The 20,250-nt window shown below is 39.1% G+C and overlaps 1 long non-coding RNA gene across 1 annotated transcript in view; it reads right to left on the bottom strand.

The window, feature by feature from the left end:
• The window catches only part of LOC137225792 (uncharacterized), a 30,057-nt gene extending 12,190 nt beyond the window's left edge, over positions 1 to 17,867 (bottom strand). The window contains exon 1 of the long non-coding RNA XR_010944030.1: positions 17,636 to 17,867. This is a non-coding gene — a long non-coding RNA (uncharacterized lncRNA). The remainder of the gene's footprint in view (positions 1 to 17,635) is intronic.
• Between the last annotated feature and the right edge of the window lie 2,383 nt (positions 17,868 to 20,250).

Raw genomic sequence — 20,250 nt, forward strand, 5'->3', positions numbered from 1 at the left:
GAATGGCCATCATCAAAAAATCTGCAAACAATAAATGCTGGAGAGGGTGTGGTGAAAAGTGAACCCTCTTGCACTGTTTGTGGGAATGTAAATTGATACAGCCACTGTGGAGAACAGTATGGAGGGTCCTTAGAAAACTAAAAATAGAACTACTATACGACCCAGCAATCTCACTGCTGGGCATATACCCTGCTAAAACCATAGTTCAAAAAGTGTCATGTACCACAATGTTCATTGTAGCACTATTTACAATAGCCAGGACATGGAAGCAACCTAAGTGTCCATCGACAGATGAATGGATAAAGAAGATGTGGCACATATATATAATGGAATATTACTCAGCCATAAAAAGCAATGAAATTGAGTTATTTGTAGTGAGGAGGATGGACCTAGTGTCTGTCATACAGAGTGAAGTAAGTCAGAAAGAGAAAAACAAATACCGTATGCTAACACATATATATGGAAACAGCAACAACAAAAATTGGTCTAAAGAACCTAGGGGCAGGAGAGGAATAAAGATGCAGACGTAAAGAATGGACTTGAGGACACAAGGTGAGGGAAGGGTAAACTGGGAGGAAGTGAGAGATTGGCATAGACATATATACACTACCAAATATAAAATCGATAGCTAGTGGGAAGCAGCCACATAGCACACAGAGATCAGCTGGGTTCTTTGTGACCCCCTAGAGGGATGGGATATGGAGTGTGGGAGGGAGACGCAAGAGGGAGAGATATGGGGATATATGTATCCTGATGTATGGCTGATTCACTTTGTTATAAAGCAGAAATTAATGTACCATTGTAGAGCAATTATACTCCAATAAAGGTGTCAAAAAAATAAAAAGATAATAAATAAATAAAAATAGTAATTGCATGCAGTATCTACACACTGTTGCTTTTTTCCATTAATACTGTATTTTAGGGATCATTTCAAATAAACAAATAAAGAGCATGTTCATTCTTTTTTTGTGAGGGGGCTGTAGAATATTCCATTGCATCACTGTACCCCAAATTATTTAACTAATCCCACATTGCTGGATTTGGGGTAATTTTCAATTTTTTATGATTGTAAGTGGAACCAGATTTTCTTTAATGCAAGTTTCCACTGAGGCATCAAGATGTTACATTCTAAAGTGCATATAACTGAGCATATAATAAAAGAGCATATAATTTCTAAAGCAGATGAAAAGCCAGTTTTATGACCTTAAGCTTCTCACCAATAGAGAGGATATAAAGGGTTTGGGATTTTGAGATTAGGAATCATTTTGGAGACTGTAGTCGTGGGTTATGAATCCTATGGGGGTCTCCTGGGAACCCTTACTCTTCATTTCATGTCAAAGGAAGAGATGATTCAAGATGATTGCCCAGGGCTTCCCTGGTGGCGCAGTGGTTGAGAGTCCGCCTGCCGATGCAGGGCACACGGGTTCGTGCCCCCGTCTGGGAAGATCCCACACGCCGCGGAGCGGCTGGCCCCGTGAGCAATGGCCGCTGAGCCTGCGCGTCCGGAGCCTGTGCTCCGCAACGGGAGAGGCCACAACAGTGAGAGGCCCGCGTACCGGAAAAAAAAAAAAAAAAAAGATGATTGCCCAGAGAGTTTCATATGTGGCCATGTAGTCCACCTAGAAAACCTAAAGAATAAGAAATGTGCATCTAGCTGCTTAGACGGTGAGCAAACAGATGGCTGCAGGGGAGCCTGTACTCCTTGAGTTGGGAAAAGGATGTGTGGTTCCTCCAGACTGGATGAGGATCCCAAGCAAGGACAATGTGAAACGTCTTAGGTTTTGCTCAAGAGGAATGCGTGGAAGAAGAAATCCCAGCAGAACTGAAGCCAAAGTTCATAAGGGCTGAGGAGAGCATAAAAGACCAGTTGGAATAGAGATGGATTACCTTCATGGAAGGGTTGGTCAGGTGAGAGATTCCCTGGTCATGAGAGAGATGGACACAGGTCTCCAAGAATCCACAAAAGATATCAGAGAAGAGTGAGTTTAAAAAGTCTACCACAGTCAGAAGTAATATTGGTCCAGTGAGGCATTTCTGCTACCTCGCTCTTCTCTCTCCCCACTCTTCCCACTTTGAAGGGGTCTGAAAGCAGATTAGTAAGAAAGGAGGAAGGTCAGAGAATGCCAGTGATGCCCTTCTGCCCCATCACCCACCTCTCCAGCCTGCAGTGATCCAGAACTGAGAAATGGGAGAAACTTAAATAAAATTTAAATATTTCTTATTCTATTGGAATGAACATTTGAATTGCTCACTATAAGACCTTTTTATTAACCAAAAGTGATCAGAAAAGTCACAGGGCTCATACTAACTTTCATGGAGGGACTGAGTTCCACAAATAAATTTTAAAAGACAGTGGATGACTTCCATTTCTTATAAGAAATCTGTAAGAAGTCAGGAGAAACTGTTGCTTTCATCCTAGCAACAAGAACACTCCAGAGAAGTTACTAAATCATATTTGTGGGTGTTTTCTTCTTAATCTGTCAGAGCTAAGGACACACAGAAATCTAAATGAATTAAGTTCCAGAAAGTGACAGCCCTTCCTAGGAGAAAAGAGAGCCATGGCTGTGTTTATCCCTGGCAGAGTGGTGAAAGAGGGAAAATCTGATATAGGCAGGGGTAAGGAAAAACCAGGTAAAATCTAAACAAGCTGTTAATGGCCATGTGTAGACTGACATAGTGGATTTGAAACCCAAGGGTCCCACAGAACAAGTCTGCACTAATTTACCAACTCTTTCCCTCAGTCCTTCATTAAGTTCCTGGGGTTAGTATTTAGAAGGCTGGGAATAGGGCAGGAGAATTGAAAGAAATCACCTCTGAGGAACCATAGGGAAGAATGAGGAGCAGCTGAAATGGTAAACATGTTGAGATTGTTCTATCAATTAATATATATATATATATATATACACACACACACACACACACACACAAACACACACACACACACACATATATATCCATACATTACTATTGACTGTCTAAAACAAAAATAATAACAATGTATTTTGGGACTTAGAGCATTTGTAAAAGTAAAATTTATAGCCATAAGAACACAAAGGATTGGGGGGGGGATAAGCTTCTTTATACCATCATAGGGTTCTTTACCCTGTGTATGATATAATTTAAATATTGTTTGAAGATAGACTATGTTAAGTTAAAGATGCATACTGTAATATCTAGAGCAAACAGTCAAAAAGGCACAGCTAAAAAGTCAATAGAGGGGATAAATTTAAGTAAAAAATCATATTCAATTCAGCCAATGGGAGTCATCAAAGAATGAACAGAGAAACAAAGAGTAGATGGGACAATCAGAAACAAATAGCAATATGGTAGATTCAAATCCAACCATATCAATAATTACATTAATTTTAAATTAAACAATCCCATTAAAAGACAAAATTGTCAAACTGGATTAAAAGTACAAGATACAACTCTATGCTGTTTGCAAGAAATCTACTTTAAATATAAAGACAAAGGTAGGTGAAAAGTAAAAGTCTGCTATCAGATAAAAATGCAAACATTAAGCATAAGAAGGGTTGTGTGGCTAATAATCATATCAGACAAAATAGATTTCAAGATTAAGGATGGTATCAGAATTCAAGAGAGACATTACTTAATGATAAAAGTGTTGAGTCATCAAGAAGACTTAATAATCCTGTAAATGTGCATGCACCTAATAAAAGTTTCAAAACACATGGACCAAAAACCAAGAGAATTAAAGAGGAAAATAGAAAAATCTACCTATATTTAAAAAGGAAGGCGGAAATAGGAAAATTTAACACCTTTATCTCAGTAACTGATAAAGAAAAATCTGTGGTAATATAGAAAATGTGAAAACTGCTGTCAGTCCCATAACTAATTGATATTTTAGAACAAGATACATAATAACTGTAATACCCCAAAGATACATTCTTTTCAAATGCACATGGAGCATTCACCAAAGTAGATGTACAGAGTATGTCCTCTGACCATAATAATATTAAATTAGAAATTGGGGCTTCCCTGGTGGCGCAGTGGTTGGGAGTCCGCCTGCCGATGCAGGGGACGCGGGTTCGTGCCCCGGTTCGGGAGGGTCCCGCGTGCCGCGGAGCAGCTGGGCCCGTGGGTCATGACCGCTGAGCCTGCGCGTCTGGAGCCTGTGCTCCGCAATGGGAGAGGCCACAACAGTGAGAGGCCGCGCGTACTGCAGAAAAAAAAAAAAAAAAAAGAAATTGATCATAATAAGACATGTAGGAAATTTTCAAATATTTGGAAAGTTAGATATACACATTTAAATAACCCATGGGTCAAAGAAGAAATCACAAAGGAAATTAGAAAATATTTCTAACTGAATGGTAATGAAAATACCACATATTAAAAAGTGTGAGTTACATAAATCAATCTGGAATGCAATTTATTACTTTAAAAACTTTTATTAGAAAATTAAAATGATGTAAAAAAATTGATCATCTAAGTTTCCTCTTAAGGAACTAGAACAAGAAGAAAACATTAAAGTCAAAATAAGTACAAGAAAGGACATAATATATATGAGTAGAAATTAATTAAATAAAAAAGACCAAAAAATAGAGAAAATCAATGAAGTCAAAATTGTCATTTAAAAAATTAATAAAATTGATAAACTCCAGGGAGATTGATCAAAAGACACACACACACACACACAAACACACAGAAGGAGAGAGAGAGAGAACAATGGTAACATGAATGAAAGGTGCAATATCTTGAATTGTCAATAACTGTGAAGATTTTACTATATTTGCAAGCTAATGAGTTGGCCTGCCAGTTTCATGTAGCTGGCAGAAGACACGAAACTCTTAGGTCAGAGACAAAGGACGTTATTCTTCATAACACAGCAAGACATGTGAGCTTCAGGTTTGAGTAGGTTCTCCCTTGATCCCCAAGTTCCACTGGGTGACACGAGCAATTCTGGTAGATGCTGCACACATGGTTGGTTTGTGTCACAACGGAGGAATCCCAAGGTTAGGAAACACCAATCATTGATAAGGAGCAAACCTGCCTGACTTTTGCCCAGAAGAAGACATTATCTTTATTATACTCTGTGGCAAACAAACCTGCCCTCTATTCCAGACAGAGAAAAAACCTCTTACTGTTCAAGGCTATTTGCTATACAAATATCTTGAAAAGATAGCCTGGAACAAAAGCTGTCTATGCTTCTGCTCACAAAACATGTAGAAATTTGACAGATCCATAGATAATTATCTTCCAACACAAATTAGATGAAATGGGCAAATTCCTTAAAAAATACAACATCTAAAAACCGTCACAAAAACCACAGAAGATCAAATCACTCTTTATGTGGTAAATAAATTGAATTTGCAATCAAAATATTCCCACAAAGAAATTCCAGGTTCTATCAGTTTATTCTATCAAAAATTTTAAGAAGGAAACTCAGAAACTAGGAGTGGATGTTTACCACTTATAAGATGCTAGCATAACCCCAACAACAATACTTGACAAAAATATTTCTTAAAGTTACAGACCAATATCCCACAAAAGCATAGATAAGAATAAACTAAAAAAATTAGCAAATTCAATCCAGCAATGCATAAAAAGCATGCCAAAGCAGGTTTTATTCCAGAAATGTAAAGTTAGTTTATTATTTGAAACATCAATGCTCGACACTAATAGACTAAAGGGTAAAAATAATTATCTTAAAAAATGAAGAAAAGCATTTGATAAAATTCATTGTCTACTCATAATAGAAATTCTCAACCAAAGAGGAATAGAAGGGAACTTTTTCAATGTGATAAAAGTTATATACGGAAACTTATAGGTAATATCACATAGCATAAAACAAAAAACAAACTTTCTCTATGATCCAGAGCAAGGCAAGGATGTATACTCTTACCACTTCTATTAAACATTGTGCTGAAGTCTAGTCTAGTGCAATAAGAAAAGAAAAAGAAATAAAAAGCGTAAAGATTGGAAAGGAAAAAGTAAAACTGTCACTATTTACAGATTACATAATTATAGGCATATTTGTGCACTTAAAACATTTTGAAATTTATGAAAAACTGCTGGAACTAGCAATTAAACTTAAGGTATTATAGTACATGACCAATTTGCAAATCCATTTTATTTCTATATACTAGCAATAAACAGTTGGAAAATTAAATTAATTTTAAAGTGCAATTTATAATAGCATCTAAAAATAAAATATCTGAAAATTAAACCAATGAAAGATATGTAAGACCTACATATTATAAATTACAAAAGATTCCTGAGAAAAATGAAAGAAAACACAGAGGGAGAAATATATGGTGTTTATTATTGAAGGATTCAATATTGTTAAGATATCCATTCTCCCCAAATTTATCTACAGATGCAATACAATCTCAAACAAATTTAGCAAAGCTTTTTGAAGAAATTCACGCTGATCCTATATATTTTTTTCTGAAAACACTAATGGTCAAGAAGAGCCAAAACAATTTTGAAAATGAACAAATTTGACAGTTTGGAAGACTTGCACTACCCAATGTCAGAAATTATTGTCAAACTATAGTTACCAAGACAGTGTAACCTGCCTATATCATGACAAAGATAGACAAATAAATCAGTGAAACAATATAGAGTAGAGGCATTGAACCACATGATTAATTTTTGACCAAGGCATTAAGAAAATTCAATGGGAGAAAGAAAAGTCTTTTTAACAAATAGTGAGAGGAAAATTGAGTATCTGTATAGAAAATGAAACAAAAAGAGCCTTGTAATGGCTGCTATGGTGTACCATGCAGAGTCCTCCTTCAGACACATTTTCTCTGCCACTGGAGTGTTGGCTGTCGATGGCTCACAGCTGAGTCTCTTATTCTTCAGGAATTGTAGCTAACCAATGTTACAGCTTCTTCCTGGTGAGAGCTGGCATCCAATAACTGGTTAATGTAGAGGTACTATGGCCAGCCCTCTTACATCATCAGGGACAGTGCTAAAGAACCATCCTAAATCCCAAGCTCCTCATAGGATTAGCCGAGGCCCCTTTTGCATCACAGTTCAATTTCTCCCTTTGCCCAATCCTGCTTCCTTCACCTTTTACAGGTATTTTTCCTGGGATAAGGCACTAATAAACCTCCTGCATGTGAAAATGTTTCATGGAGAACTCAATGTACAGCAAACTCAACCCTTACTTTACTCCATACCAAAAGAAATAATTTGAGATGGATTATAGGTCTAAGTGTAAAAGTAAAAACTGTGAAACTTCTAGAAGAACTCATGAGAGAATATCTTCATAATTTTGGGCTAGTCAAAGATTTCTTAGGACACAAAAGGCATTTTACATAAGAGGCAAACATTGATAAATTGGATTCCATCAAAGTTAAAAATGCCTGTTTATCCAAAGATACCATCAAGAAAATGAAAGGCAAGTCACCATCTGCGGGAAAAAATACTTAAAATATCTGAAAAAATAACTTGTATCCAGAAAAATAAATAACTCTTTACAAATCAATGATATAAAGACAAATAGCCCAATAAAAATGAGTAGACAAAAAGAGATGTATGAAAGGCACAAGTAAAGGTGTTGAACAACATTGGTCATCATGGAAATGCAAATTAAAGTCAAAAAGAGATACCGTTTCACAATCACTTAGAAGCGCTAACATTTTAAAAGACTGACAACATAAGGCAAGAATGTGAAGCACCTGGAACTCTCTTATATTGTTGATGGACTATAAAATTCTATAAAAAATTTGAAAAGTTTTTCAGTGTTCTATAAACTTAAATGTACACCTACTCTATGACTCAACAATTCCACTTCAAGGTGAGAATGAAAGCTTATATTCACAAAAAGACATGAACAAAAATGTTCCTAGTAGCCTAATTCCTAACAGTTAAAAATTGGGACAAACCACATATCCATCAACAGGACAGAAAAACAAATGTTTATATCTACACATTGGAATACTACTCAGCAATAAAAAGAAGTGAAACTACTGATACACACACCGGTATGGATGGGTCTCAAAAGCATGTTGAATGAGAAAAAGCCAGACTCAAAAGAATCATGGTGTTTGATTTCATTTATATCAAGTCTACAAAGAGAAAAATCTATGGTAATGAAAAACAGAAAATAATCTCCTCTAATTAACTAAAGAAGCATGATGGAATATCAATTGTGGCTGAAATGTTCTAAAGTATATTTACTTGCAGAGTTTTAAAAAGATTTCCAAAAAAAAAAAAAAAACTGTGTTCTCCAAATAAAAGACACAGCAGGTATTAAAACAAACAAACCTCACCAATGGACTATCACTCAACCATAAAAAAGAATGAAATAATACCATTTGCGGCAACATGGATGGACCTAGAGATTATCATATTAAGTGAAGTAAGTCAGACAGAGAAAGACAAATATATGATGTCACTTATATGTGGAATCTAAAAAAAAGTGACACAAATGAACTTATTTACAAAACAGAAATAGACTCACAGACATAGAAAACAAACTTATGACTACCAAAGGGGATGGGTGGGAGATATAAATTAGGAGTTTGGGATTAACATATACACACTACTATACATAAAATAAACAACAAGGACCAACTGTATAGCACAGGGAACTATATTTGTTATCTTTTAATAACCTGTAATGGAAAAGAATCTGAAAAAGAATATTACTAAGGTTACCTTTAGTCTTTTCAGAGTGAGAAAAACAGCAATTTCCTTACACAATGATTGTATCTTCAAGGTATCACATATCCTACAAGTTCAGTATTGCCAAAATCAAGAATAACTTTTTCCTTATGGTCACAAAGAACCTAGGGGCAAGACGGGAATAAAAACGCAGACTTACTAGAGAATGGACTTGAGGATACGGGGAGGGGGAAGGGTAAGCTGGGACAAAGTGAGACAGTGGCATGGACATATATACACTACCAAACGTAAAATAGATAGCTAGTAGGAAGCAGCCACATAGCACAGGGAGATCAGCTCGGTGCTTTGTGACCACCTAGAGGGGTGGGATAGGGAGGGTGGGAGGGAGGGAGGGAGGGAGACGCAAGAGGGAAGAGATATGGGGATATATGTATATGTATAAGTGATTCACTTTGTTATAAAGCAGAAACTAACACACCATTGTAAAGGAATTATACTCCAATAAAGATGTTAAAAAAATAGAATAACTATTTCCTAAAGAGTGAGCAGCTTAATAGAAAAGACTTGAGACTTCATTTATTTTGAAGACTAGTGCTAAACAGTGTTCGCTTATTTTGTTTTGAGGCAAAGTGCTTGTTGTTGCTGTTTTGCTTGTTTTTTCACTATGGTATATAATGCATTAGTCATTTGGTAGCAAGACAAGGGATCACCTTTGCTTTCTCAAAACCGAAGACCCCCTCCCAACCCTGTAGATTCCTGGGAAGAATATCAAGGTTGTTCTTTCTTTATTATACCACATTGTCTTACTCTTGATAAGTAAAAGCCCTCTGCCACAGTTGCTAAGAGATCAAGAAATATGATGAACCTTATTTTAATTATAGTAGTCTTCTTAATAGCTTCCTTTTGTGGTTTTCTACGGGGAACAGTGCTGTTCTCCACTACGGGGCACTTAGAGATGTGTAGGCACATTGTCTGGTTGTCATAGTGACAGAGTAACACTACTAGTATCTCATAGTTGGGGACCAGAGATACTAAATATCTTGCAATGAACAGAATAGTCCTGTGTAACGAAGGATTATTCCAACCAATGTCAGTAGTGCCCTGTCTTAGTCTATTCAGGCTGACATAACAAAATACCATAAACTGGATGGTTTAAATAACAGGAATTTATTTTCTCATAGTTCTGGAATATATAAGTCTGAGAACAGAGTGCCAGCATGGTTGGGTTCTGGCAGCCTTCTTCCTGGTTTGCAGATGGCTACCTTCTCACAGTGTCCTTAACGTGATGGGGCGAGAGAGAGGCAGAGAGAGAAACAGAGAGAGACAGAAACAGAGGGACAGAGAGAGGGAAGAAGCTCTCTGTTCTCTTCTTATAAGAACACCAATGCTCTCAGATTGAGATCCCACCCTTATGACCTCATTTAACTTTAATTACTTCCTTACTACAAATACAATCACATTGGTGGTTAGGGCTTCAACATATAATTTGGGGGGGAATACAATTCAGTCTATAGCACACCCCTATTGAGAACAGACATTAAAACTAACATTATTCCCTTAGGTTAAAATGAAATTGACACCTTCAAGATAAATCTTAACTCCTGATCATGGGGGTCAAGGTCCTTTCTATCCTGGCCCCAGACTCTTTTTCCAGCCTCATTTCTGGCCATTTCCCCAAATTTCTCAATATTTCCCAAATTCCTTTCTCACTTCCACACCTCTGCTTTTGCCCATGTTATTCTCTCAGCCTGGAATGCTTTTCTCTTTTTAGTCTGCTTAGGAAGTACCTACTCATCTTTTAAAGGCTTAACCCACATGACCCCCTCTTTGCAACTTTTTCTCACCACCATCACCACTGTAAGAATTAATTAATTTCTTCTTTACATTGTATTGAAATTACTTACAGCCTGTCTCTTTTGATAGAGTTTGATCTTTATAGCTGCAGCATCTAACAATACAAGGTATACACTCAACAAATATTTCTTGAATCACATTAAAATTTAATTGATGTCAATTGTGACATCATTTATTCTTATCTACTTCCACCATTGACATGTATCTCTTTTTTTCTTGGCTTCCTGTTGTAGAAAATTATGATTTAGCCCCAACACTACCCTTCAAGCCTTCATTTCTTCTCTCCCTATTCTCCTGATATATTATGTTACAACTTTTTACAAAGTGAATATTCATTGTTTACTCTATAATAGCGATATATGTACATATAGTAATGACTGGGTATATGTCATTCCTTAATGTATTTCTTGTAGATAGATAGATAGATGATAGATATATAGATAATTTTGCTCTACCAACTGAGCTAGCTGGGCAATTTTTTTCTTGTCTTGGACACGTTATGTTGTGTTGCTCAAAACTCCTCACCACTAAAATTTAAACAATGTTGGTAAATCCTCTCTGAATACCAATTCTGACATTCTTAAAATCTACAATGATCCTTTTGTTGAAGGATGAAATTCTCAATCACATATATGTGAAACAAAGAAGCTAAATTTATTGCTTATTAAGCAATAGAGAGCTCTTCTTATGTCTCAATCTCTCTGTACAAAGCAAGACTTGATATCATAAAGGGTTTTAGGAACCACGAAGTTCGAGGATTGGCAGACTTTCTGAAGCAGCAGTGTTTAGAGATTGGCTGACTTTCAGCTGTGGAGTTTATGGATTAGCTGACTTTCAGAAGCAGTTCCTGGAGTGATGCTGTGGCTGGCTGGCTGAACTTCAAAAGCATGGGACTATCACTAATTGATTAGTACGGGTTTAATACTTGTTCTGTGGTTACTTGTTTATTACTTTGGACTAGGACCAAAGAACAGTCTTTCAGTCCTCATTTTCAAATTAAGAGGCAAGATTTTTCCAGTTAGGGCATGCACCAGCATCACCTGGAGTGCCTGTTAAAACACAGATTGCTGGGCACCACCCCAGAATTTATTATTCACTAAGTTTGGAGTTGCACCCAACAATGTGCATTCCTAACAAGTTCCCAGGTGATGCTTCTGCTCCTGAGGCAGAGACCACACTTTGAGAACCACCAAGTTAGAGAATAGAAATGTTCCAAGGGTAAACAGTAACTAGAGTTAGCCAGGTTGAAAGAACTCTTTGGTGGTGGTAACCTACAAGATGAACAGGGCTGTGGTTGGATAGAGGAATGTCAAGGCAATGGATAGAGGCACGGACAGTACAAAGGCTAACTGTGGTGCTTTCTCGGGGGCTCATGGGTGGCAGAGCTTAAGAACTATTGGTGTGGAATATCTGCAAGAAAGACATCAAAATGATAGCTTTGGGACTTCCCTGGTGGTCCAGTGGTAAAGAATCCGCCTTCCAATGCAGGGGACGCGGGTTCCATCCCTGGTCAGGGAAGTAAGATCCCACATGCCGCGGGGCAACTAAGACCTGATGCAGTCAAAAAAAAACAAAAAACAAAAAAAAAACCACGATAGCTTTGACTTTCCTCCTTCCACAGGATATATGAATGTCTTTCATTTCTAAATTGTCAGTTAGACAAAGGAAGTCACTTTACCATAATTTATTTTTCTTTTTTGTAAACATAAAATACCTAAGTAAAATAGAATTTTAATTTGCTCTTTCTTTTCAATGTATGCACATAAATGTTGCCCTTGATAATTAGCAAATCCATTCCAGGCAATGGATGCTTTATACATCTCAGCAGGCAATTCAGTGCCTTAAGAAAAGGAAGATCCCAAGGGGGAAAAATGTGCATCATCAGTTCCTACCACATGAAAGATGTATGTTGAAAAATCAAGGTCCATGCCCAAATGTGCAATATATTTTTGTCTCAAACCCATTTCCAGCACAAGAAATATGGTTCCAACTAGACTGAAGATTTTTCTTTTCTTAAGAAATGTGATAGTTGCCAACTAGTGATGGAGTTTCCAGAATTCCTCTCCCAATACTTAACAGATGAATTTATTGGATGGAAAAGTAAGAGCAAAACCGAGCCTCTTTGGAAGCATGCCCAAACTCAGCAACAGCGATATCACTAAGTGTCACACAGAGGCATGTACAAAAGACAGGAAAAGAGTGGAGCAAGCATGAAACCACCAAAAAGGCAGCAAAGTAAGGCATCCCTAACCTTGATGGAGTGCTGGGGTCAGGGTATGGGCCTCTCCAGCCATCAGCATTGCTCGGTGGCTCATCAGGTAAGCATAAGGAATGGCAGTGTCCTCACTGAAGTAATGAATGCTCAAGAACATGGCATGTTGTCCTCTCTATTCTCTACAAAGCCTGTGACAGCTCTTACCTTCCACAATACAAGTTTCCTTCACCTAGTGTTATGGACCAATCATTTTTGAAAGCACCAACAGATTCAAGAGAAGTTCCCCCAAATCAGAGACTATAAATCTCTACATTTTGAAATGACAGAATCTTTCATAATGGTGGGAGAATGCAAGGAATTGGGCACAGAAATTCATAATCCTCCCTACTTTCAATTCTAAGCATTCGATCAATAGTTGATGGTTCGCCCCAATGTGCACATTTTCAGCCAGAGTGACATCTATTTTAACAACATTTTATTTTCAGTTTTTTTCACGGAGAGCGAGCAAGCACTCTGTCAGTAGGATGTGCTTTTTTAAAGTTTCTCAAATGAGTCTTCCAGACAATTCCAGAAGGTTCACAATGGCACAGATTTTCTGTGCACATGCAATTTATATTCTTCCTTTTCACTGAGGGATATACTGTTCTGACTTCATTCATTCAACAAACACGTCTGTGTACCTACCTTGTGCTGGGCACCATTCTTGATGCTGAACTTCCTAAGTGAGTCAAGTGTCTGGTCACCTCCAACTATGGTCTCCTGTTTCCCTACTAGTTTCTTAAACCTGGCATCACATAATTAGAGTTCTGTTCTTCTGACTCAAAATAAACAGAGGATATGTTCCTTGTTAAAACAAAAAAAATGCTAGCAATATTTAACAAGTAACATGGTCATTTAAACATTTCTATCATTTAGCCCAGGAGTGTGAATGCTTTCCGAGAAAGGTTTTGGTTAGGGGAAGATGAAGAGCCCGGAATCTAAAGGGTGGGAAGAAAAGCAGGCAGGTCTGGAAGAATGGGGCCATGTAAGCCTCGTTTCACTTCTACCCTACTCAGGGCTTCAGCTGCAGTGCTCCATTTTTTGTACATTGTTCAAATGTCTAGCCTTTCTTCTCAAAGTGTGGTCCTTTAGCAAATGCTATCAAAATCACCTGGGAGCACTGGTTTAGATACACAGAATGCAAAGAATAACAGGCAGGTGGGAAATCTATGTGTGATTAACTACCATCACAACCTCCATAAACCTAGCTCTTTGTTAGTTCCGCCACTAAACATTTGCAGAATGCCTACTACGCCTGCTAAGTGACAGGTACTAGACACACAGTAGAATAAAACACACATGTCCCTCACTCAGAGTTCATATTTTCACATCTACCTTCACCACTAAAATATAAACTCTGAGTGAGAAACACACATGTCCCTCACTTAGAGTTTATATTTTAGTGGTGAAGGTAGATGTGAAAAGTAGTCACTTTTGTAAAAAAAAAAAAAAAAGTAGTCACTTCACTATTTTGTGATGAGTGTTTTTAAAAAATAAGAATATGCCTGTATAATAGGACAGAATTGGGGCACCTAAACTAGTCTAGGGAGAGCTGTGAGGGAAGACAAGTAGGAATTAGCCTGGAGGCAGGGATTTAAGGTCAAGAGTGAAAATATCATTTGAGGCCGAGGGAACAACACCATAAAGGTCTAGAGTGAGAATGGGTGTGAAATAATAAGAATATATTTGTCTCTGCCCCGGGTTCTTGCTAATGTTTGGTCTTTGACCCTGGTTCCTAACACAGAGATCCTAAAGTCTTAGTAATTTCCCAAGTACTGGGGGTGATAGGAGCATCTCACACAGGACTCCTAAATCCCTAAAAATTTCCCGGCTGCTAGGAGCATCTTTTGTTCTAATAGAGCAATTCTTAATAAGCTCCTGGATGGCAGCTCGTCACCAGAAAGACCAATCATGACTAGAAGCTTGGAACTTTCAACCCCACCTTCCAACCTCTGGGGAGGGAAGAAGGGCTAAAGACTGAGTTAATAATGGATCATGCCTACATGATGAAGCCTCCATAAGAATCCCTAAAGTACAAGATGGACCATGCTCCAACCCATCTAGAATATACCTATTGTATGCACAGAGAGATGTTTAGAACTTGATCATCATAATAAACCCACTTTGTAAAAAATCTACTTACCTTATAATTTTGAGGTCTCAGAGAAGAAATTATATGCTATTTTATTATTTTGGAGGGGAGGCTGTTACCTCTTTGCTCTCTAACCCACATGACTTTCCCATCTCCTTGGCCATCTAACAAGTCTTTAGAATTTCTAATGGAAACTAATCTGCATTTCTAGAAAACTGCAATAAAAACCCAGCTGAGTTCTGCCAACCTGGCCCCAACCATAGACTGTTCTTCCTCCTATGTTTCTTCTTCTTTCTGGCAATGTGTGTTTTCCCTAAAAATGAGGTTAATAATATTAGGTAAAAGTAAAGTCTAAGAAAAAGTATCTCCTCTTATCGGTAGGGTCCAGTTAGAAGACAGCAGTCTCAACAGTTATTTTAAAAGAAGGAGTTTACTATTAACAATTGTACATTAGATATAAAGAATTGTTAACTGAGAGAAAGATCAGAAAGGTGAGATAAAGTAACAACTGCAGGAAGTAGCTATCACTCCTTCTTGTTTAAAAATAAAAATAAATAGGGACTTCCCTGGTGGTCCAGTGGTTAAGATTCCCCAATTCCAAGGCAGGGGGCACAGGTTTGTTCCCTGGTGGGGAAACTAAGATCCCACATGCCACACAGCGCGGCCAAAAATAAATAAATAAATACACATAAGTATACATATTTTTATTTTAAAATTGAAAGAGGTTGGAATTATTAAAGCGTAGGTGCTTGGAGCAGGGGCTCTTCTGAGGTCGGGGTGCTACTCAGCTAGTGCTGGGAGTCTTGGAAGCACTACAAACTAGATTCAGCTGCAGCTACTGGAATGAACTGCTAGCGCTGAGGTAGAAAAGCTTTGCTGGGTAACTCTCACAGGAGGGGGAGCTGAAAGGAAACCCACAAGAAGCAAACAGCAAAAAGAAAGTCCATACTTCCTGCTCTAGCCTTACAGTCCACTCTAGCACCCCCCTACTGGCAAAGCCAAGCAGGGACTCAGCGGGCAAAGCACAAATGCGATCTGCAGAGTCCGAGTCTCAGCATGAGAAAGAAGCATGTAGAAGAGTGAGTTTAAAGTTGAGAACAGATGACTCCTCTAGTCCTTTAAAAAACAAACAAACAGAAAAGGAAGTCTTTAGCAAAAACTGGAGTGTAACTCTGAATTCCAAATCAACATCAGTGTCCAAAAGCACAGAAAAAAATGAAACATCAACTGTAAGTACAACAGGTTCTGTGAGTTAGCCACCCCTTGTACAGGCCCAATAAATGATGATATAGCTCCATTTTCTTAGAGACGGTGAATATTTAAGCCAAACGTGGTAGATTTATTTAATTAGTGTTTCCTCCCGTGTAATACACTCATACAGCCACATCCCTGCCTGGCTTTATGGTGGGCACAATGTACTCTTCTAGCTCCTGATTTTGTACTCTGACATGTGACTTGCTTGAATCAGTGAGATATTAGGGAATGTGACCAGGCTGGAAGTGAACTTGCATAGTTGAGCTTCTGCGCTTTGGTGATCTACCATGAGAGTAACATGCCCCCAGTGTAGCTGCTGCCCTTTCAACCTTGACCCCAGAATAAGATGCATGGTTCTTATCCTATGCTCTGAGTAGCCACAGGTCCTCGGAAGAGGAGAGACACATGGGACAGACCTGAACTCAGCCGGAAGCCAGGAGTTCAGGCTAACCCAGCCAAGTAACATTCAACCTGCACATCCATCAATGTCAGAAGAAAATCTGTTATGTTAAGCTCTTGAGCTTGTTATACAGCATTGTTGTGGCAATAGCTGACTAAAACTTTAGGTTTCCCAGGCTTCACTGATGTATCACCAGATCTAATCACGAAGCAGAAAACACTCTGATTATTTAATAAAGAGAATTGCTATACGGTTGATAGAAAAGGCCAAGAAGTCAACTGGAGGACATTGAGACAAGCCAGAGATTGATAACAATAAGAAACTGCTTCTACCCCTAGGCTGCAGGGGAAAAGGGGAGAGGTGGGGATCACTCAGTGGAAACTGAAACCTTGACAGGCTTCCTGGTGCTAACTGGAGCCAGAGAAGATACATGGCTAACTGCCAGAGATGCCACCTAAGGCACAGAGAAGATAACAAGAAACAGACAACCCGGTCTTATAACACTTTGAGATGACAATCATTCCCCCCTCTCTCCTCTGAGCCTAAAACCAATCTGTTGATACAAAGGTTAAAAAAATCTGATTAGTAAAACTGTATTAAAAAATAGAGCTTGGGGCTTCCCTGGTGGCACAGTGGTTGAGAGTCCGCCTGCCCATGCAGGGGACATGGGTTCGTGCCCCGGTCCGGGAGGATCCCACATGCCGTGGAGCAGCTGGGCCCGTGAGCCGTGGCCACTGGGCCTGCGCGTCCGGAGCCTGTGCTCTGCAACGGGAGAGGTCACAGCTGTGAGAGGCCCGCGTACCGCAAAAAAAAAAAAAAAAAAAAAAAAAAAGAATAAAGCTTGGACTTGAGGCCAATGTAGGCTTCCAAATAGTCCTCCCTCCCCTACTCACACACCCAAGACCTCAGGCCTACAGAGCAGACGTTCACCTCCCCACCTCCAGCTGTGTAGAAGATCCTGGCCTGCCTCACCCCCTTTGAATGCAGATGTCCTACTAACAGAGACAAAGCAAATGAGGCCACCAGTGCATGCAACCCTTCACATGTTAACTCCGCCCAACAGCAGACGGTGGAGCAGCCGACCCTCACCACCACACCGCACAGATACATACCGCCCCTCCTTTCGTGGGAAAGGGCCAGAAGAGGGGGAAATATACACACAAAAAAACCTTCTTCCTCTTACCTCAGACAGGCTGGAAATGTCTATTTTATTAGCTAGGGAGAATAAGGAGGGAGGGAGAGAAGGCTTCCTCCATAGGTCCCCCCCTCTAAAACAGTCCTCCCAGGGACCCCGGCAACAAGGAGGCTCTGGCCGTGGGTGTAGAGTGTGCTACTTTTAGCTGTGCTCACTGCAGCCGCTCCGACAAGGCACCCGAGTGCAGAGTGGAGCTGAGGCAATGGAAATGACGCTAGTGGCTGCCTGAGCCTAGGCTGACCCAGCCAAGAGAAGCCGGGGCAGTAAAACCAAGAGGGAAAAAACCAGCTGACCGAATAGCAGATGTCTAGGGACTCTAGTCATTTCCTCTACGTTTAACTGGGATTTGGGGTTTGGAAAGAAAGGCTTTTTTCCCCCTTTTTGATAGATAAGAGAGTGGGTATTCGCGATATTCAGAAGGGAGCAGCTGCCTGTTTTGGCAACCGTCTAGAGGAAAAGAGTGAACATGTGAAGTATTACTGCAAGAATATAAGGGAGAAATTTGAGTAGACAGCCAAGAAAGAGTGAAGAGTGGAGAACAGTAAATTTAGGAGATCTCCATATGATGCGGTTTCTCCATCACAGTGCATTTAAAAAAAAAACAGGGAGCAAGGAGAGACGGGTAGAAGCAAAAGGCTTGGAACAGTGAGCACCAAATTGAGGGAAAAATTTCCTGAGAGATGCTTAAAAAGTAATCAGAGAAACAAGTTAAAGACCCAGAAAGGGCAGTGTATCTGGAGCTTGAAAGGGAAAGAATCACAAAGAGATTCCTCTACTACATCAAACTCTCAATGGACGGAGAAATCTGCTGTGCTAAGAGCTCCGAACCAATTGCTTTGCATGAGATCCGGGCTACTCCAAGTGACTTTGTCAAACTTCAGTTTCCCACTTTAAACACAGACCAAACAATTTCAAGGTGTATATAGCCTATTAAGCTGACTCATCGCCAAGAAGCCAAGTGAGTTTAGACACGCAAGGGTTTTCTCCTACGATTCTGAGAAAGGCTGGATTAGCCACTTCGTCACATGCTTTTCTGTCTTTGCCCTTCTCACCTTCAGGGTGTGCTTTTCGTCATCTCATAGCTCATTGCTGGAGAATGCTGTGTCACCACTTCACTGTTCTTCTCCTGTATCTGGCGTATCCACCAATAGGTCTGACATGGCTACAGAGAATTAATTGTTGATATAAATTTAAAAGCTTCTGTGCCTTTAGATAACTCTCTGTTCTAGACTTAAGCTGACTACTTATCACACTTGGATAAAAGCTGTGCCAATCCTTAGATAATCAAGTGGTATATTTTGCTGAAAGCAACCCTTAAAACTGTCATTGGGACCTGAAATTAAAACCAAAATCAAATCCCAGCTGATAAAAGCAACAATCATTAAAAGGTATTAACATTGAACTGTGACTAAGGGATCATTTAATCAAGACTTAAATATCTGAATTTCTAAATGACAACATCTGAACTAGATTGTCCCCTGCTACTCAGCCACGTGGAGGGATGGAGAGGCAGACTGGTCCAAATATTCTGGACTGTCTTCTGGAAGCAATGGAAAGAAACTACAATTTAATGTGAGTTTTCCAAATACCATACACTTTGCCAACCGATTTTGTACTCTTTATCGCATTGTGGCATTGGTGTCACTACTTTTACTTTAAAGATTCATAAACTTAAAATCAAAGAGCTTATGTCACTCATTTAAGTTTACACAGCAAGCTTTTTAACTCTAAATTCACTTCCATTTCATTTTTCAGAAGTTAGTTCTTAAAAGCTGTCCTCTTTAAGCCACAGCTCCTGGTCTCCTCTTATTGGACCTCTCAGAAAGAAGTCACCACCCACTGAAAGAAGAGACACCTCTCACAGACATAAAAAACAACCTTATGGTTACGAGGGGGGAAAGGGTAGGGAGGGATAAATTGGGAGATTGGAATTGACATATACACACTACTATATATAAAATAGATAACTAATAAGGACCTACTGCATAGCACAGGGAACTCTACTCAGTACTCTGTAGTGACCTCTATGGGAAAAGAATCTAGAATGGAGTGGTTACATATATATGTGTAACTGATTCACTTTGCTGCGCAGCAGAAGCTAACACAACATTGTAAATCAACTCTAATCCAATAAAAATTTTTAAAAAAGGAAAGAAGAGACACCTCTGTGAACCAAAAAGAATTCAATTAAGTCCAATGGGCAACATGTCTAAGACACTATAATAGATGCTGGGAGCAGGAAGCAGAGAATTAGGAACAGAAATACAAATATGACATGACTCTAGCCCTTTGTCACAATTTTTCTTCCTTTGAAGTCTTCTCTGACCCCCCCCCCCACCCTTCCTAGAATTGACTTCTCTCACTTGAGGTGCTCACTGTACCAGGGACATCTTCTCCCATAACACCTATAATGTTTCATTAGACTTTGACCTTATTTAACAAAGGAGAATTCAGCAGTTGATCCTCCTTAGGCTGGAGGAAAGGAAAATTTTGCAAATGAAGTTAACACATTTTCTCCCTATATTTGAGCGCCAACTTCTTCAGGACAGGAAACGCATCTGTACCGAGAGTCTAGTATAGGGTCTGGAGCATGGTCAGGGTTC

The sequence above is a fragment of the Pseudorca crassidens genome, chromosome 6 (assembly GCF_039906515.1).
Source record: "Pseudorca crassidens isolate mPseCra1 chromosome 6, mPseCra1.hap1, whole genome shotgun sequence".
Classification (NCBI taxonomy): Eukaryota; Metazoa; Chordata; class Mammalia; order Artiodactyla; family Delphinidae; genus Pseudorca; species Pseudorca crassidens.